Source organism: Salvelinus sp. IW2-2015, linkage group LG1 (assembly GCF_002910315.2).
Source record: "Salvelinus sp. IW2-2015 linkage group LG1, ASM291031v2, whole genome shotgun sequence".
Taxonomy (NCBI): Eukaryota; Metazoa; Chordata; class Actinopteri; order Salmoniformes; family Salmonidae; genus Salvelinus; species Salvelinus sp. IW2-2015.
The window spans coordinates 17,420,120-17,437,998 of NC_036838.1; the positions used below are offsets into that span (position 1 = coordinate 17,420,120).

General features: G+C 45.4%; 1 protein-coding gene across 2 annotated transcripts in view; it reads right to left on the bottom strand.

The window, feature by feature from the left end:
* Positions 1-17,879, bottom strand: part of cbfa2t2 (CBFA2/RUNX1 partner transcriptional co-repressor 2) — a 50,578-nt gene that overhangs the window by 28,047 nt on the left and 4,652 nt on the right. The window contains exon 1 of one of the 2 annotated variants that reach the window (XM_023984494.2): positions 5,743-6,154. The exons of the other annotated variant lie outside the window; for it this stretch is intronic. The gene's annotated coding sequence lies outside the window, so the exon portion shown is untranslated. Of the gene's footprint in view, positions 1-5,742; positions 6,155-17,879 lie in introns of those variants that run through there. 2 annotated transcript variants of the gene reach the window in all.

Sequence of the window (17,879 nt, forward strand, 5' to 3'; positions counted from 1 at the left end):
ACATCTAGAAGCTATTTCCGGTCATAAGACACAGTGGCAGAAACATTATGTGCAAAATAACTTACAAATAACGYGAAAAAACATACAAAATTGCACAATTGGTTACGGGATCGTAAAACAGCAGCCATCTCCTTCGGCGCCATTCTAGCGCAGTTCCTCAAAATAGTCTGAATTAATTTAAGATAAATCAAGAAATCTGTAAATCATTTTGTCGTTTTTGCCGGGGAGGCCTTTGTCGCTTCATTTTTCATCAGGCTAAGATGTTTGGTGCAAACTAACTTCTACTTGCCTCAAGGACAAATGTAGTGTAAACAAACAGCCGGAAAAAATCTCTGCCGAACTCCAAAACAAACTAAAACATCACAAAATGTCATCATAATATACAGTATGTGCGAACAGGCGCGCCAAGTTTCGACTGGATAGCATGCGACAGGATTTAGTCAGTCCTAATGTTGGAGCTCCACTGCCTCTGCCAGAGAGAGAGATAAGGACAACAAAGGGACCAGCTGTGCTTAGAACAATGGAGAAAATTTGTGTGGGGGGGGGTGCTGGGGATGGGTGTATATGCATTTGTGTGTTTCAGTGCAGTTGTGTTACGGCTGTGAAGATACCAGTATCGCAATATTTTTTTTATAGCAAAAATGAAAACACGAAGCAGATCAGGCTCTTTGGTCCTTTCAAAACCTGCTGTATGTAAAATATTGTGTGCTATAGCTTGATAAATAAATAAAATGTGACTCTGGATGACAACATAATGATGTTTTCCTAAAGTAGTTATATCCGCTTCTTATTTTGTTTCCTTGCCATGCTACTAACGAGTATCGCGATACTGGTATCGTCCCGGCCCTGATTGTGTGTGGGTGTTCCACACAGTGTGTGTGCACATGATTGTGCGTTTCTAAGAGCGTGTCTGTGCGCAAGATTGTGTGTTCCTACTTGGGTGTGTGGGGAGTGCAATACTGTTTTTCTATGCTCTATACTACCTACATTCGGGGGCCCAAAGCGGGGGTGCGTCTCGCTTCTCTGTACAGTCAGTCGCAGGTCCATACCTCACGGCTTAGGAGAGGAAAATAGACAATAGGACAGAGAAGACCGCAGAGAGTTTGTTTGCGCGCCATAATTAAATACATACTTGGTAATGTGAAACAGAAACCTGGGAGTGGAACAGAGGAGGCTAGCGGCAGGAGCTATGGGAGGACATGCTCATTGGGACGGCTGGAATGGAATAAATGGAACAAAAATCAAGCACATCAAACAAATGGCAACCACATGTTTGACTCCGTTCCATTAATCCCATTCCAGCCATTACAATGAACCCGCCCTCTTATAGTTCCTCCCACCAGCCTCCTTTGGAAGGGAGGCATGTGCTGACTTGAGAGGAAGGGGGGGGGGGAGTAGGAGGGAGGGAGGGAAGGAGAGTGAGGAAGGTAAAGGAGGAAGAGAGAAAGGAGAGGGATCAATAGGAAGGGAAAGAAAGAGGAAGAGAGAGAACCGTGAGAAAGGAGAGGATAGAGTATGGAGAGTGCAATAGTAAGAAAGACAGAAAACGGGGCTACAGTACGAAACATATGAAAAAGAGAGCGGGGGGGGTTCAACAAAAGGGGAGCGAGAGGAGAGTGGATAGTGTAGAGAGGGTAAGGGAGAAAAAGGGGGAGGAGAGACAGAAGTGTTTGTGTTGGATGGTGGCTGTCGTACAGCCTGTGAGGTGGGCCTGAGCCAACACACACACACACACACTCTGTAGAGGTCACGGATGATAGATAGATCAGAGAGAGGGAGAGAGAAAAACAGATATAGAGAGAGAGAGAGAGGTGTACCTCTGGGTGTCTGTGGGCCCTGAGCATGGTTCTGATTGAGGTCATGCATGGGGAAAGGGAAAAGAACACACCAAACAATCTCCTTTAAAGGGATACTGTGTGATGTAGGTTGTTTATCTACTCAGACAAACTCACGAAGACCATTTTTGTCTCTTTGTGCAGTTTATTGAAGTTAGCATATCGTTAGCCTAGCACAATAGCTGGAAGTATTTTACCTTTATTTAAAATCGGCATGTCAGCTAAGACGGCCTAGGAACAGTGGGTTAACTGCCATGTTCAGGGGCGGAACGACAGATTTTTACCTTGTCAGCTCGGGATTTGATCTTGCAACCTTTCGGTTACTAGTCCAACGCTCTAACCACTAGGCTACCTGCCGTCCCATAAAGTATCCCGTTACAGTAGCCGGCTCCTCTCAAAAGCAGGGGCCTAGACAGATACAACATTGCGCCTGACTTGGTAAGTAGATAAAACAACCTAAATCTCCCTTTAACACAGCTTCTATCTACGAATCAACCTCTCACTTACACACACCGCGACAAAACAGTGTCTCCCTTGAAAGCAACTCCCTACCCACACAGAACCTAATATATACAAATCACACACACACGTACTTTCCCTTACACACAAACACAGAGAGGAGCAGGTTGAGAACTTCAAGTTCCTTGGTGTCCACATCACCAACAAACTATCAAGGTCCAAACACACTAAGACAGTTGTGAAGAGGGCACGACAAAGCCTATTCCACCTCAGGAGACTGAAAAGAATTGGCATGGGTCCTCAGATCCTAAAAAGGTTCTACAGCTGCACCATCGAGAGCATCCTGACGGGTTGCATCACTCCCTGTTGTGGCAACTGCTCAGCCWCCGACCGCAAGGCACTACAGAGGGTAGTGCGTACGGTCAGTACATCACTGGGGCCAAGCTTCCCGCCATCYAGGACCTCTATATCAGGCGGTGTCAGAGGAAGGCCCTAAAAATGTCAAAGACTCCGGCCACCTTAGTCATAGACTGTTCTCTCTGCTACCGCACGGCAAGTGGTACCGGAGCGCCACGTCTAGGTCCAAAAGACTTCTTAACAGCTTCTACCCCCAAGCCATAAGACTTCTGAACAGCCAATCAAAGGGCTACCCAGACCCCTCTTTTATGCTGCTGCTACTACTACTCTCTGTTTATTATCTATTTATGGTCACTTTAACTCTACCTACATGTACATATTACCTCGACTWACCGGTGCCCCCGCACATTGACTCTGTACTGGTACCCCCTGTATATAGCCTCACTGTTGCTATTGTTATTTTACTGCTGCTGTTTAATTATTTGTAACTTCTTTCACATTTTACTTATCTATTTTTTTACTTAACACGTTTTTTCTTCTTAACTTCTTAAAGCATTGCTGGTTGAGGGCTTGTAAGTAGGCATTTCACTGTAAGGTCTACTACACCTGTTGTATTCGACACGTGACAAATACAATTTGATTTGTACTCCCTACACACACAGAACCTAATATATACAAATCACACATACGTACTTTCTCTTACACACACACTACTTTTTCTTACACACACACACACAACACTCAAAGGACCACAGACGATAGGGTTCACCAACCACCACTGACACTAAGGGCCATTTCTCAGGGGCTCAACATGCCGTTTAGCGCCGTCACTCCCCCCCCCCCCAAGACGGGAAACATATCTCTTCAAACCAGTACAGTGAACAAAGGCCTGCGGTTCTGGGTCACTGGGCTGGGGCACAAGGCATTACCCTGAGCAGTCCCCACCAGAGCCATAGGCTCCAAGCCAGACCTATGACTCTGACACTTCTCAAAAGAAGGGGGCCCTCATAGGACCTCAATGGAGAACTGGTTGGGGGGAGGGGGGCATTCACACACACTCATGAACTTACACGCTCATACACTTAAACACAGGCAATATCTTCCCCCCCACACCACACAAGCACTCTCTCTCATACACACACACACACACTAACTCCTCATATACATATAGACAGTTTGCTCTAAAATGGACATTTAGAGAGAGCAAATTGTTGTGATTGGGGCCTCTTCTGAGCACAAGATGACAGGTCATCGTCATCCCCACCTCACCCCTCTTCCTCCCCCAGGCTAGATATCACAGGCCTAATCACTGGAACTATTCAAGAGCTTCCTGCTCCGCAATGTTTGAAGCAGCTGCTTGGAACTTCTGTGTGTGTGTGTGTGTGTGTGTGNGTGTGTGTGTGTGTGTGTGTGTGTGTGTGTGTGTGTGTGTGTGTGTGTGTGTGTGTGTGTGTGTGTGTGTGTGTGTGTGTGGACCAAAGAGAGCGATGGAAAGAGGGAGGGGAAAATAAATGTAGCATTCTAAGGATTTTAATGCTGAGTGGACAAAGGTTAATGGTGTCGATGACTTCATGACAGTCTGATCTTTCTCATTCATCTCAGCAATTAATCACTAATAATTGGTATAGACTAGGTATACATTCATACTTCATAGGTAAGAGAACGTAGGTGGATGAGTGTTTGAATGGATTTTTCAAAACTGTATTGTAAAAGTATCACAATATCCTAATATTTCTATATAAACCAAATGACAAATGATTCGACTTTGAAACTGTTGAAAATGCACGTGTGGAGACGGAAGAAAATGGGGGCCCATATCTTTCTCTCTCACACACACACACGGCTCCTGCTGTCAGGAATATGACAATGTCCAGCCGGCCTCCAGACCCGAGACTCCCTGTCTCCAGCCTGCCCAGTCCTTTCTCCCGACAGGCGTGGAGTCCTGCTCTACTTGGCTGAGACTTGCCAGGTCCCCTCTCTGTCTGTCTCTCTCTCTCTCTCTCCCTCCATTCCTCTCTCTCCATCCACTCCACCCCAGCAAACATAAATACACAGAGACGAGTCCATTCACTGTACCAATAAGACTAGCCTTCCCCTTCATTGTTTTACCTCAAAACATGCCCAGGCATCACCCTTTGATGCAGCAGAGCTCTTCTTGAAAAATATATAGCTTGCCCTACACTATAATACATGTACTAGGTATGTACTTGAGTTGCTAACAATTTCAATTAATTATTAGCTATGGAAAAGTGTGAGGCTTGCACACAGTKTTAGCAACAAGAGTATTCTCTGGATCATGGCTCTCCAACCCTGTTCCTGGAGMGCTACCATCCTGTAGGTAGCTCTCTGATTCTAATAATTAGCTGGTTGATAAGCTGAATCAGGTTAGTTACAACTGGTGTTGGATTGAAAACCTACAGGACGGTAGCTCTCTAGGAACAGGGATGGAGTGCCCTGCTCTGGATATTACTCTTAACAACGTGTTGCCAGGTAAACTTTTAGGCATAAGGAAAGCATGAAAGATCGCAATATCCTTCCTTAAATCGTCACTGACTCGTCATAGCCTCACCTCAACATAAGCGTTCATTTTGTTTACCTTGAAAGCATGGAATAGCCTGGCAGTACAGCCCACAAGCAAATGATCACTTGTCACTCAAAACAACTGAAAAAGATCTAAACGACTAAGCAACCTCCGAGTAGTAAGTAGTCCTGCATTTACAGTGTCGGTTCCAATTCAAAACCAGACCCAATGCCATAGCAAACAGTCATTTGCAATAAATACTGAGCTGACAGAATTGGTCTCAAAAGGCTGCGGTTTTGTTGGTGCTAAGCTAACTCTTAGCCATGTGCATCCCTCTCTTCCCTTGGCAGACAATGATAAAGAGATGAGGAGAAGATAAGAAAAGGGGGGGGATGATGCACCATCTGTACAGAGGCTAATTGGGCTAGACAAAGCACACACACACACACTCTCCTTCGCTCAATCACACACCGAACTCACTGAAGCGCATACACAGAGACAGATTAAATACAACAAAAATAGAATATGCACTTGGCGCACACGAGGAAAAGTGAAGGAATATGTTTTTACCTCCACCCTAGTAGAGTCGGCTCTTGTCGGTCCTACTTCAGCTGGGGTGCCTTTGCTTTCTTATCTTTATCTTCTCTCCCTCTCCACGCCTTCATATGTCAGGCATGTGTTTGTGTTCCCACATATGTGAGCCCCAGTGTGGCCGAGTCCAGAGCCAAAGAAACACAGATGGCTCCCAGATGGAAGAGGATATCCAGGCAGTCCAGCTCTGTTCGTTCTCTCTCGCTCTGTGCCTGTTCTCTTGCTCTCTCTTTGTCACTGCTCTCTCTCTCTCTGTCACACACACACTGTGTGTTCTCTCTCTACCTCTCGCTCTGCTGTGTGAACCTCTCGCTCTCTCGCTCTCTCTCTCTCGCCCTCCCTCTGTCTGTCTGTCTGTCTCTCTGACTCCTCCCCCCTTTTCCCACAGACTCTCTCCTCTTTTTCCAGGGACAGTCTGCTGGGCTGATGTCACCGACAAGGCCACGTCCCCCCTATTTAATGTATTTACCGACGGACCTCGTGATTAACATAACTAATTGTACTGGCACCTTCAGGCTAAACAAAGGCTGTGACAAGTAAGGGGGGGGGGGGTTGGGGTTGGGGGGCATTACTTTCCTCTATACCCCCCCCCCCTTCAAGAGTGGGGCTCTCACAATGTTTTATACCCCCTCTGTAGCCCTTTTTCTTTCTTTGGCTCTCTTTTTGTTTCACCACCTTAATGCAGTCTGGTAGGCCATTGAATCCAGTGTGTGCACACTTGAGGGGAGATGAATGCAACCTCTTGTCCTCAAGCTTCACTGAGTTAAATTTAAGCCAGCAACTGATTTATCGGCAGTACAAGAGAGAAAGCGAGAAAGACTGATACAAATCGTAGAAAGTGGATGGTTTTGCTTTTCGCCAACATTTTTGGGGGGGAATGAAACCTCTAAAAAAATATAACTATAATGCAGATTTTAGATTGTCAAGACTGGGTTCCTTCTAATTCTGTGGTGAGTCAATGATTAGGCTCTATAATTGACAACTGGCAAACCACGTACATATAATCAAGGCATTTCAAGGCTCCAGACAGGAGTACTCTAAATAGCACACAAGTGCTCAAACAAACAAACAAACAGCAGTCCAAGACAAACACTAACAGTTCATTAAGACGTGATATAACCCGTCCTTGCACACACACACACACACACACACACACACACACATCCAGATTGCCTTCCCAAGGTTCAGCTGATACTGCAGGTTAAAACGAGGCAACTGAGCCAAGCGGCAGACACACACACACACACACACACACACACACACCACACACGCACGCACGCAGAGCTCACAGCCTTTATTTGATATCCTTGGACTGATACATTTAGAGAGTGCATCTGGCCAAGGGAGAGAGGGCCAGGTGGCCGTGGCAGAAGGAACAGGAGGTGCAGCACTGACTGCGGGTGCTCTGCAGATGATAAGCCCAGACGCTACGCTCGCTAGCCCTACAGGTCAGTGTGTCCATGCTAGCTAGCAGTTAATTCAGATAACACACACCAACCAACCATTCTTACTTAGCCTTTAGCTTTCTCTGCCACGCATACCGTCTGAACTGTCTATGTTTTGCCAATAATCGCTGCATAGAGGGAGAAAGCAAAGCATACACTTATGTAGTCATTTTTTTAAGGGGGAAAGTCAATATTGAATGCGGTATGGAATTGCTTTAGCTCCTTCATGCAGTCTCCCACAGCTGTTAACCATTGTGCTAGGCTATGCGGCCGAGACTGGGGGAAAAAAGGAAAAGGGGACGTTGCTAGCTGCCCACAAAATGAGACACCCCAGTGAACCTCGAGCATCTGTTTCTGTTCACACGCTCTCTCTCTCCGAACATCTACTTTTAGAAAAATAAACAGAGTGCTTAAACGACAGCACCGGCACTCTCCTGTAGTCCAGGGGTGGGAGGAACGAGGAGTTTGGGGAGTTTGGATGTTTGGAGGGTCTAAAGGGTAGAGAGAGAAATATATAATCATTACCTCACCCACTCACTAATTACGCCTTGTGATGGATAGCTTGTTGTGTGAGTGAGGGGAATAGAAGGAGGATTGTGGCCTTGAGTCCACAATGAGCTCATACAATGCAGCTATGGGTCGAATAGATACAGATGTGTAGGGCCAATACCTTGACCATTTGGAGCGTGTGTGACTGTGTGTGTGTGTGTCACCTGCTTCGTAAAACAAAAGGTGTAGACTAACAGTGAAGTGCTTACCTACGGGCCCTTCACAACAATGCAGAGAAAATAATAACACAGGGAATAAATACACAATAAGTAACAATAACTTTGCTATATACACGGGGTACCACTACCGAGTCGATGTGCAGGGGTACGAGGTAATTGAGGTAGATATGTACACATAGGTAGGGATAAAGTGACTAGGCAACAGGATAGATAATAAACAGTAGCAGCAGCGTATGTGATGAGTCAAATGAGTTAGTGCAAAAAGGGTCAATGCAGATATTCCGGGTCGCTATTGGTTAACTATTTAACTAACTAGCAGTCTTATGGCTTGGGGGTAGAAGCTGTTCAGGGTCCTGTTGGTTCCAGACTTRGTGGATTGGTACCGCTTGCTGTGCGGTAGCAGAGAGGACAGTATGACTTGGGTGTCTGGYGTTTTTGACCATTTTTAGGGCCTTCCTCTGACACCACCTGGTATAGAGGTCCTGGATGGSAGGGAGCTTGGCCCCAGTGATGTACCAGGTCGTATGCACTACCCTCTGTAGCACCTTGCGGTCGGATGCTAAGCAGTTGCCATACCAAGYAGTGATGCAGCCAGTCAAGATGTTCTCAGTGGTGCAGCTTTATAACTCTTTTAGGATCTGAGAGTCCATGCTGAATCTTTTCAGCCTCCTAAGGGGGAACAGGCGTTGTCGTGCCTTCTTCRCGACTGTGTTGGTGTGTGCAGACAATGTTAATTCCTAAGTGATGCGKACACCGAGGAACTTGAAGCTCTAGACCCGCTCAATGTGGATCGGGGTGTGCTCGGCCCTCCGTTTCCTGGAATCCACAATCAGCAATCACAATCAATCCTTTGTCTTGTTGAGGGAGAGGTTGTTGTCCTGGCACCACACAGCCAGGTCACTGACCTCCTCCCTAATAGGCTTTCTCATCGTCATCGGTGGTCAGGCCAACCACCGTTGTGTCGTCAGMAAAATTAATGATGGTGKTGGAGTCGTGCTTGGCCACGCAGTTGTGGGTGAAYAGGGAGTACAGGAGGGGACTAAGCACTCACCCCTGAGGGGCCTCCGTGTTGAGGGTCAGTATGGCGGATGTGTTGTTGCCTACCCTCACCATCTGGAGGTGGTCCGTCAAGAAGTGCAGGATCCAGTTGCAGAGGGAGGTGTTCAGTCCTAGGGTCCTGAGCTTAGTGATGAGGGTACTATGGTGTTGAACACTGAGCTATAGTCAATGAACAGCATTATCACGTACAGTAGGTGTTCCTCTTGTCCAGGTGGGAGAGGGAAAAGGGGACATTGTGGTCACACCTCGGTAAGTGATAATTTTTTGGAGGACCCAATATCAGTGAAAATGACACAATTCCCTTCACTATTGAGCAGAGACTAGGGACACTCCCGGGACCACTCTTTACATTTCCTGAATTTTTTTATGACAAGACCCGGGAAATTAGCCTACAACATTTCCCCCACAATGTTGCACTCATGCAATTACACAAAATACACAAGATGCGCAGCAGCAGATTGTCCCAAAAAATAAAAAAGCACATTAACAGCACATCCAAACAGGTTGTTGCATAGAAACCTTTAGAATAGTGTATTTACACAAAGTCACCATAAAATCAAAGCACATGAATGATTGACACTGCCGGACTGCACACTAGACGGACTGCACACTAGACCCGAATGCAGTTAAGAGTTCTAATCAGATCTGAAAATTACATCCCGGTCCGACTCAAGCCCGGTGACCTGAAGCCCGAGCCCAGGCCTGGTACGAGATCACAGAAATGAAATGAGCYCGAAAAAAGGCTATATTGATTTAAACTGGTGTTGAGAACAAAGGGGCAGAGGCGGGCGGCAGCGGAGTGAGGAGACAAGGAAACAGCCATAACTCATAACYCACCTTAGTTATGATCAACTGAATGATGMAAATATTGGAATAAAGTAGGATAATGCAATTGAAGGCATGTATCAAATTCTTGTTTGTACTGAAACTCCCAAAGTCATATCCAACCGTTATACTAAGTTAAATGTATGTGGTCACCTAGATTATATTTCCCAGCGCCGTTTTGATTGGGATAGCGCCATCGCRCGGCTTTGAGACGAGCGTGGGAGACTCATCTAGGTAATTCAATCATTATCAGATTTTTGTTTGTTTCCACTGTATCTCYGTTTGGATATTTGGTAACAATTTCGGCTGGGGAAAGTTGACGTGAGGGCTAATGATAATCTTTATTCTAGTTTGCTCGTCTATTAGATGATCAGGAACATTTTGCTAAGCATGTCGTACGAGTGGATTTTTGCTTTTCACTCCCGTCCTACCCCCGACCAAAAACCCGTGACTTGTCTGATAATTAGTAAATGTGATTTTTTCCCCCACTGAATCTCTGCCTGTATATTTGGTTAACGGATCTCTGGCTGGAAGTGGAGGTGGCAAGCTCATTTATTCATTCGCTCATCTATCACTGATCAGAAAAACAATTTAGCATGCAATAATGTAGCCCGAATCAAGTGTATTATATATCTATTGACTCACGTAGTAGTAGCCTATATATAGAGTTAAGTCCAAGTGGTGCATTCTGAGACCAAGTTGAGTCGAGTACCAAGTTCTTTTCAAGTCAAGTCTCAAGGCAAGTCAAAAAAATCTATACATGCAACTACTTGTTCAACTCCATATCTTGGTCTATTTATTAAGGCTACCAGACAGACATTTTCATTCTTCTATCTACAACACATTTAKATTATTCTATGTAATTATAAAATAGGGACCTTGTAGCAGTGGTAAGGGCATGAAATCAGCAGAAGGCAAGGCAGCTTGACGTGCTCAGTGTAGATTTATTTGCAGGTCTTGGTGATCCAATGGTGAAAGCMCCATATCATACAAAACATACAAGTAGATTTACCAAATATAATAGCCCAAAAGAAATAGCCTCCGTATCAGGCTTAACCAGTCCTAAATGAACGGACACTGGTAGAGGACAAGACAGCATAGCCTCCCCTTGAGAACCCAAATCAAATCTGTCCAGCAGGAGCTCAAACAGGTACATAATATAARCACTTGGCTCCCAGGACCATACAATTACCCATTTGGCAATTACAACCACTGGTTCTACATTGTAAAAGGCAATTTCCACATCCATTGTTACATTTGTCTTAATCAGACTTAATGATTATTGATATTTCAACACCATGCATACGTGGAACAATCCTTTTCTACTATTCAAAGTTCAGACTCCAAAGCATGGAGCGCAGGCCACGTAGYCTATTTCKATGCGCACCGAGGCRCGCGCGCTCCTATTACGCGCGAACAAAAATGTCAGCGACACAGACACGTCGAACTCCCGACATAACCTGGGAAATATGAACGAAGGAAGCCATACATTGAGTAAACAGAACTTCTACCTGCAAGCTTCATAAGTTAATGATCAATTTCAAGCAATTTGTACATACCTTTGCTAGTAATTGTTGCCACATTGCTGGTGAGCTTGCAAAGTAAACAGTTAATAATATTCTTGATCACCATTTTTTTTTTATTAAAAAATGCTCCATATTTATTTATTATGGCAATCCTCTCTCACTACAATTTGATGTTTGCGCTGCACCCGATCCTATAGCTATACTGCAAATCAGCAATCTGTTCGCTAGCTCACCTAACCTGTGTTGATTGACAGTCCAATCAGACGGCCGAGTGTGCGTTTCAATAGCCAATCTGTTGCAGGTTTTTTTGTAAGGGCAAAACTGTGACTACTGTCTCTGGCTGCATGTAGAGTAATCCAGGTAGACTCTGTGCCACAAAATGACTGACAAAATATGACAAAACGTGAGTCCACAACTCTGCTATTTTCCTATCAWCCCAATCCCACTGAAACCCAAAATCCCGACTCCCGTCTTGCATGAAAATTCCTAACTTTATTCTGTAATCCATAGGTTGCATTATCAAAGCACGTTTCGCCTATACATTTCAAAATACAGCTAAAACATTGCCCCCCGCCTCTCTGCGCTGTCTTGTATTGCTGCCCATATGAGAGCTTCGGTAGAGAATGTGTGATCAACAAATGGGATGCGACTAGATATGGATTTTTTTTAATGAGCTGTGAGATATGTCATTTTTTGAGGTTATCTAGCAAGTTTAGTAACTTTGGTCATTTTACTTTTGTTTGACTGCCGTTACAAAGTTTGTATGATTCGACAACTCTATAGCCTACTCGGGCAGCGTCCTGAGCGCGCTCTGTGTCGAGATACCCTAGGCCTACTGGTAAAATGCACTGAATTAATTGAGGAACATAACGCTCAGAATTTGTGAACGGCCTGTTTCGAAATTCACAACAATGTCATTGGCGATCAAAGTTACTCTATCATTACTAAATATCAGTTTCATCTGCTGTTAAATCTTTACATAGTGGAGCAGCCAAGACAGCAATGTGGCCCAGCGCCCCTCTCATTTTGGGAGAACCCTGGCATAGTGACCATATCTTGGATTTAAATACTTTAAATGGGCACTTACATTTTTTGTGGTATTTCCCAGGACTCTGGGGATAAATATGAATTATTCMCGGGAATTGAAACTTGTTAGATTTTCAGGAAAATATGAATCMCTAGCAGAGACAATCAATACCCCATCATGACCATAGTCACATTACCCAAATGTACTTATCAGGGATGGAATATGTCGTGTGGTCTCAATCAAAAACCATCCTCATTCAGTGAAAGACCTAGACACAAACAGTTATGCTCCCCTCTTGGAGCGAACCCAAAAGCCTTTACACACAATTTACACTCGCACCACCTTGTGCTAGGAAAACACAGCCAACCCCGGTCAGCTGAGGTGACTACTGAAAGGTGTCATTATCATCACAAAAGGTGGCCACGTAGCCTCATGAATGGCTGTGGTAGCGCTGATGGGAGGCTCCATCTCAAAGGGGGGGGCTGGAGTAGAAGAACCTTGCTTCTTAAATGGGCAATTATCTCTAGGCTTTTAACATGCCCCCAAGGGCAACAAAGCTGGGGCTAGCCCAACAGCACTTTGGGCCCTGCTCTTATCCGTGCGGGAGAAAGCTACCAAGCACCACAACGCAACAGGAGCCCCAGGAGCCCAATTGTGCTAAGGCGACACACGAATGATCTGAATGCAATCAACGGCTAATGTATTAGCATTAGCGCTACGTTTGGTTTACATCTGTGACGCTTCAGTCAAGTGTCGTGCTGTATTAGCATACGAAGCCATTCAAGAAAGTTTTAGATAACAAAAGTTTGAGAACCATGCAGGGGGGAAGGCAGCAGCATTTACTTAAATGACATTGGTGATAATGGCGTCATGAACGTTAATGCTTAGTAAACATGCTAATGACAGACAAACAAGGTAGCCAACTCAGGAATTAAACAAACAAGGCAGCTTGAGTGTTTGCAAATGCATTTTCTATAAGCCACGCGACTTAAACGATTCATTAACTTTATTTGCAATGCTGCGCAAGCATGCTAACGCTAGCCAAATTGAGATCCATGCAGGAAGTCAACAACAACTACACTGGGATGCTGCAAAGTGTCTTTCTTTCAGCAGTAAAGTACCTATTCTCCCCCACACATTGTTTTAAGTAGACACTTGTGAGTGTTTGTATGTGTGTGTTATTGTGTACGTCTGTTGGCGGCCACGCTTGTCTTTCGTCATTCACAGGCTTGAGAGCCAGCCAAAACAGCTCACTCCTTTGGCTTGCCTCCCACTCACCATATCTCAGCCCACAGGAGTTCCTTTGGAATCAATGAAAGCACAATGCACCTGCATCTCTGACTCTCACTCTCTATCTTCTGCTTTTATTTTCAAGACTCCCGCCTTAGATTTCTGGAGGAGGAAACCGCAGTCCCGTCTGATCTTTTAATGCCATATTTTCCATTACATCTGCTGTAGGGACAACTTGACGGGAGACATAATCATTTTCTCCATGTCTGGTAGGGTCATTAGCAGTGAAGGAAAAACATGCAAAATAAATAAGATGCTTGGCAGTGGTATGGTCACACGCTAAATCTAGGGGACTATTTTATTCGCTGCATACTCAGCACAATAATGATATCAAATCGGAACAGGCCATGTGAAGTCCTATGGGTGTTCTCTTCTTGGCCTTGTCTCGTCTCCCCCCTCTTTGCAGCAACTCAATTCAAAGCTATCGATTCACTCAAAGGCTCGTTCGCATATCATCCTGGGGATATTAAAAACAAATGGGTGGGTGGGGGGGGGGACGCTCCTAGCGAAAACACAAGAAAATCCATTGACTGCTACTTTACCCCCCCCCCCCCCMTTTACTCCCCTCCCCTCCATTACCCCCAAGCTCCACCTTACCCTCCCCATGAGCTATTGTACCCTCCCTTTCAGACACTCCTATATCACCAATAACAAATGGGTCCCTTTTTTTTCTTTCTTTCTCTCTCTCACTCACCCCCCCCCCTTTCTTGTTCCCTCTCTCTCCTTCTCTCCCTTGCTCTCGATGAAAGGCAGGCATTGAGCCGGCAGTGGCATTCCAAAACCTCAGCCCACGGCTCCAGAGTGTCTGGCTATTCAACACTGCTGGGAGCGATTAGTTTAAGTAAGGCCTGACCCGCCTACTCACCCATGGAAAACCGTCAGATCTCTTGTTACACTTTGGTTGGAGAAGGGAGGACTGTGCTTTCGAGTGCCTGTGTGTGCAACTGTGCATGTGGTGTGTTAATGTGCGAGTGTGTGTGTGTGTGGTTGTGAGAGAGCGTGTGTGTGTGTGTGTGTGCGCACACGCTAAGAATTTATGAGAGGTGGGTCACACGCTCACTTGGCTGCATCTTCCCTAAGTTTCCACAGAGGAAGGCCAAGAGTGGGACAGACGCCAAACCTTTTCTCCAATAACTCTGTTAAACGATATTCAATAACCACCTTCTCCTTTTCTCTCCAGTTAAACCGTGCACCAGATAAACCAACCGGGCTATCCGTGGCTGACTCCATATATAGCTAAAGCCTTACATGCCCTTACTTACAGTATTCTAATCATTAAAGTGTACAAGGCAGCGAAAGATCTCTTGAAGTTTGGCCTGCTCTGCCAACCTTACCAAAATCTCAGCACATAAACAACTGCTTAGAAGCGAAAATAAATGCCAGACCGACAGTCGGAGTGCAATGTGCATGCTTTCTATGATGGTACTGTTGCGTTCATACCTACAGTATGCAGGCATAAAGCCTTCTTTCTATAGTATAGCCTAGTAACATATACAATATGCATACTACGTTCTTAGTTTCTTATAGTCTACACCTACAGTGTTATAAGTCATTTGAAGTCTACGGTTAACATAAGCACAGTGCATTAATGTACTTAACAGCCACCTTGTAAAACAATGCTACTGCTTTTTATAGGGAACAGACATTTTGCATGGCAGTATAGGGCAAGTAAAAAAAAAAATAAGCACGAACCGCATTCCTCTTAATATTAAATGGTTTAACCTGAGCTTCATTCCAAGATGGTGGTTTGTCGTCCATTGTGCTTGCAGGAAGGACCTGACAATAGTGCCACTTTCAGCCCTACAAAGAACTTTATTGTTCCTGTCATGTCAGAGACGAAACAATAGACAGGTGAAATGAAACGTACGTCAACACGGGGGCCCAGGAAAGAGAAAGTCCTCATCTTTTGGATTCAAAGGCGTGCTTTGACATCGCCAGCCAAAGACCTCTCATCTCATTGGGGTGTTCGGTTACTGTGTGTGTGTGTGTGTGTAGTTATTTTGTATGTGTGTGTGTTTCTTCCTCCACCTGCAGTTGATCCCATAATAACCTTCTAGTTATCCCTCGGGCCGGAGCAGCTGTGTTGTGCTCTTGCCTGGCGACGGCCACACCTGTGTGGTGTGTTTTGCAGGTGGCTCATCTGGAGGGTTACATTGGAAACACCTGGCCAAGCAGAGATAGAGCCTGCGGGGGGGATTTGTGAAGGGCTCAATTACAGCTTGGCTAGATAAGGACTCTGGGGCATAGCCCAAACACACACACATACACACACACACAGAGACATGCCTTACTCAAGGTTCAGTCGCAGGGATGTTTAGACTTATCGAAGGTGCGCTCCCCTCCAAGGTGTGTGTGTGTGTGTGTGTGTGTGTAAAAGAGAGAGAGAACCAAACCCCCCAGACTGAGGATGATGAGCCCACCTGCCTCGGCTTTGTGACTATAAGAGTAAAACGAACAAAAAACACTACTAGAGGAAAGAGACATAAACATCACATACACTACATGACCAAAAGTATGTGGACACCGAACGTCTCATTCTAAAATCATGGCCATTAATATGGAGTTGGTCCCCCCTTTGCTGCTATAACAGCCTCCACTCTTCTGGGAAGGCTTTCCACTAGATGTTTGAATATCGCTGCGGGGACTTGCTTTCATTCAGCCACAAGAGCATTAGTGATATCGGGCACTGATGTTGGGAGATTAGGCCTGGCTTGCAGTCTGCATTCCAATTCATCCCAAAGGTGTTTGATGGGGTTGAGGTCAGGGCTCTGTGCAGGACAGTCAAGTTCTTCCACACTGACAGTTCTTCTCGACAAACCATTTCTGTATGGGCCTCGCTTTGTGCACGGAGGCATGGTCATGCTGAAACAGGAAAGGGCCTTCCCCAAACTGTTGCCACAAAGTTGGAAGCTCAGAATCGTCTAGAATGTCATTGTATGCTGTAGCGTTAAGATTCCCCTTTACTGGAACTAAGGGGCCTACCTCGAACCATGAAAACAGACCCAGACCATTAATCCTCCTTCACCAAACTTTACAGTTTGCACTATGCATGTTCTTCTGGCATCCGCCAACACCAGATTTGTCCGTCGGACTGCTAGATGGTGAAGCATAATTCATCCCTACCAGAGAACGCGTTTCCACTGCTCCAGAGTCCAATGGTGTCGAGCTTTACACCACTCCAGCCAACGCTTGGCATTGCGCATGGTGATCTTAGGCTTGTGTGTGGCTGCTCGGCCATGGAAACCCATTTCACGAAGCTCCAGACGAAAAGTTATTGTACTGAAATTGCTTCAGAGGCAGTTTGGAACTCGGTATTGAGTGTTGCAACCGAGGACAGACGATTTTTACGCTTCAGCCCTCGGCGCTCCCATTCTGTGAGCTTCGCGGCTGAGACGTTATTGCTCCTAGACATTTCCACTTCACAATAACAGCACTTACAGTTGACYGGGGCAGCTCTAACAGGGCAGAAATTTGATGAACTGACTTGTTGGAAAGGTGGCATCCTATGACGGTGCCACGTTGAAAGTCGCTGAGCTCTTCAGTAAGGCCATTCTACTGCCCGTGTTTGCCTATAGAGATTGTATGGCTGTATACTCGATTTTATACACATGTCAGAAATGGGTGTGGCTGAAATAACCAAATCCACTAATTTGAAGGGGTGTCCACATACTTTTGTATATATAGTATAGGTCTGAATAGATCACATTCCAACAAAACATACTGAGAGCAAGTTGGTCTGGTAAATTGGAGATACATGAATAACGGAACAACAGTAGGGTGGTTGTTTGTTAATTTGGCAATGCCACTGTCAGCCAGAGAAATACGCCGAGAAGGATTATCACCAAGGCAAGCAAGGTGCTTGGAGTCAAACAGACATGCCTGGATGAGATCTTTAAGGTCAGAACCCCGCTTCAAGGGGGGTTTAGACCCAAGCCACCCCCGGACTTTGAACTACTCCCCTCTGGGCGCAGGTATAGGGCACCCCTCGGCAGGAAAAACAGAACTAGACAATCATTTGTGCCATGTGTCACATCCCTCCTAAATAGCTCGGGCTAATGTTCCTCTCGACCCAGTAAGGCCAGCAGGCTAGTCTCATTTTATTGGTATGTAACTGTCATGAAAGTTATATTGTCAATTTGTTTTATATTTAAACGCCACTTTAAAAGTGTATGTGACACTGCAACAAAATTTCCCCACGGGGACAAAGTCAGTAAAA